Source organism: Eschscholzia californica, unplaced genomic scaffold, assembly GCF_041429995.1.
Source record: "Eschscholzia californica isolate CP2 unplaced genomic scaffold, dmEscCali1.0.p SCAF_5, whole genome shotgun sequence".
NCBI classification, from domain to species: domain Eukaryota; kingdom Viridiplantae; phylum Streptophyta; class Magnoliopsida; order Ranunculales; family Papaveraceae; genus Eschscholzia; species Eschscholzia californica.
In genome coordinates this window covers 13852716-13855684 of record NW_028238472.1, presented here as the reverse complement: position 1 = coordinate 13855684, position 2969 = coordinate 13852716, and the positions used below count along the sequence as shown (strand labels likewise).

The window sequence follows — 2969 nt, the reverse complement described above, 5'->3', positions numbered from 1 at the left end:
ATATCTCTCATTCCTCTCTGTCAATGTCCATCCCTGTCTCTCAAATCCTCTATTTTTTTCACTTTCCCATTTATCCCTTTCATCTAATCCTCCTTCCTTACCTCTTCATCCCCCACTCTCAATTTTTTTGTAATTATTTCATACTTAAAATTCTCCGCAATATCTCACCTTCCTCTCTCACTGTCTTAGATTTTATGACATCTTTATCTACTTTTTTTTTTATTTGTTAAGAAGTACCGAGTATTGGACGAGATTGAGTGAATACTTTCATCCTCCACTTGTCCATAGTTCTTTTTATTTATGACACAACTTGTTTGGGGAAATGACTCAACCAATTGAATTTTATTTTCATAAATTTTGCTTCCTGGTTACCTTTGCTCCTACAGTGTTCCGTGTTTTATTTGATATGTACCGTAATCAACATTTCCAATAAGGTGCAAACTACCTACCTGGTCAAATTCCTCCATGGAACAACTTTGTTTGAATATAGAACTATTCTATAACTGTATCTTGGCTATAATTTACACAGTTTATCCTTCATCCTCTCAGATCTACATTAGAAAATTGATTGTTACCGATTCAAAGCTTCTTTATATAGCAAATGGGTTGTACTCTAATGGGCGTGCAACCGATTCTAACTAAAAGAGGTTGTAGGTTTGATACTCGCAGATTGTTGTTGCCTAAATTTCTTATGTTCCAGTTATATCAATTGCTTACGAGATTATTTATTCTTATGTGAAGTCATTGATGGTGTAACAGGACAACTACTTGAACAAAATTTCGACGTTTTCAATCAAATTTCATTTCGGATAATATATGGCAATGGACAACAATCTCTTCACGTTCTCATTTGGTATGACTTTCTTTTGTTAACTTTAATCAACTGCTTATTAGTGATTTCTCTCCTGGATGTATTTCTTCCATTGCAGCGGTAGCAAATGAATTAATTTCATCATCAGATGCAGACAACACCAATGTAGACATGAGGACAAGAAGAAGATTCACTATTAGGAGGGACCCTTTTTTCGGTATCTCCTGATCACGAGAAACTCTCTCGACTCTTTTCTGATCACTACGGTGCTTCCTTTGTCTGTCTTTGCTCTGGAGGAAGGTATCGCTCTCCTCCCATAACAACCTCATAGTTCGAATTAGTCTATAAATTTTTGTTTATCAATTAGATTGTTCTTGTAAGCCGTTTTGAGTAAATCATGTTCAAATATATTAATTTTTCACATGGATGTTCGATTTTGCTTCTAATTGATATTGGTGGTCATTCTGAATACCGATGTCCTGATTATTGTAGTAAACCGCCAGCATATTAATGCAAAGAGGAGCATGAAAAATAAATAAAAAATGAAATCCTACCTTTGTTCCTATAAGATCCATGAACTATAAATTGGTAACCTTCCATACATGCCTGCAAATTATATATTTACTGGTTGGGTTATTTAGGTGGGACTTTGCATTCAATATTCATCCGCTTGACCGGTCTTTATTGTTATGTTGAGGCTAAGGAACATTGCATTTGTGGATTTCAAAGATGAAAACTTGACTTATGAAGCAAAAGACAACTAAACAAGTACATATATGTTTTGCTCTTATTACCTTTAATTTTTGTTTGATTAACTTTTACGGTTAGGAAAAGAGAAGAAATTTCTCTTTAGTTTTCCATTTCTTTGGTAACTTAGTAGGGAAAGAAGTCTTCCCCCTAAATTACGTACCAACCTGACATTAAGCAAATTAGTCAAATTTTATTCAGCAACTAAGCCAATATCAACAGATAATAAGGATCAACAAAATGAAGCACAAGTTGTGAAGGACTCGAGTTGTCTACCTGCATAGTTGACCAAAGATGTCGGCTTTACTGGAAACCAAAGTAGGGGAGTCAATATGGGGTCTCTTCCTGTTAGTGAACCTATAGCTACAAGATTGTCGTGGAATACACATTTCTTCCTCATCTTGAGTATGTTACTTCCTTCTCCTTTCTTTGGTAATGAGTTTTCATTGTAAAATTGTGAAGACATCCTCATTTCTTGATCCAGTCATCTAATAGTGAAATAAATTATTTGGTTTGTCATAAAAGTTAGTTTCATGTTCTCCTCAGTCCTCATTAACATCCTTCCCATTTTAGATATGTATATCTTCCTCCTGATCGGAACGTACTAACGAACATCGTGAATGTTCTTATTGTAGTTGCTTGGCTTCACACAAAGGTTGAATCATTAATTTTCTGTACGACACACTAACTTTACTTATCTGTTATATTATTTTTTTACCTCTTTAATTGTTTTCATTTTAAAAAAATTGTAGGTTACCACGAACATCGTGAATGTTCTTTTATCCATATATTTAGTTTAGTCTTGTTATGTTTAAGTTTAAAATTATTCAACAATTCCGTCAATGCAACTCCTTATTTTTGTTCAGTTACAGTTAAGAAGGTCGTCTTATAGCTACATTGGTCTGATTGAGTTGTCGCTTAAATTTAATGTAGGTTATCATGGTGCCATAAAATCAAGTTGAAACATTTGGTGCAGCAAAGGGTTCTTTTATCCATATATTTAGTTTAGTCTTGTTATGTTCAAGTTTCAAATTACTCAATAAATCCATCAATGCAACTCCTAATTTTAGTTCAGCTATAGTTAACAAGGTCGTCTTATAGCCACATTGGTCTCTTTGGGTTGTCGCTTAAATTTAATTTCATACGCATTTGTATGGATGTTTACAATCACCATAAGTAAAGAACATAACTAAAGCGTTTTCGTTTCAAACTCAATAGGACAACAAAAGTACTATTCAACTACACAAGTCATTAGGTATTTTATTACACAAGACATGGAATCTTTAGTATATTTAAGTACTTTTTTGGTCTCTATTACTGTAATTAAAATTTTTTATTGTTTCCGTCAAGACATAACACATGTTCAACTGTAATGTCTATCTTTCGAAACTGGTCACGTCCGGTGCTACGC

At 33.7% G+C, this 2969-nt stretch overlaps 1 long non-coding RNA gene across 1 annotated transcript; it reads left to right on the top strand.

Annotated features, from left to right (window-relative positions):
• The first annotated feature begins 239 nt into the window (after window positions 1-239).
• LOC147537251 (uncharacterized) lies at window positions 240-2600 on the top strand. The gene is made up of 3 exons (XR_015226045.1): window positions 240-853; window positions 930-1111; window positions 2492-2600. It is a non-coding gene; the product is annotated as an uncharacterized LOC147537251 (long non-coding RNA).
• The last annotated feature ends 369 nt before the right edge of the window (window positions 2601-2969 follow it).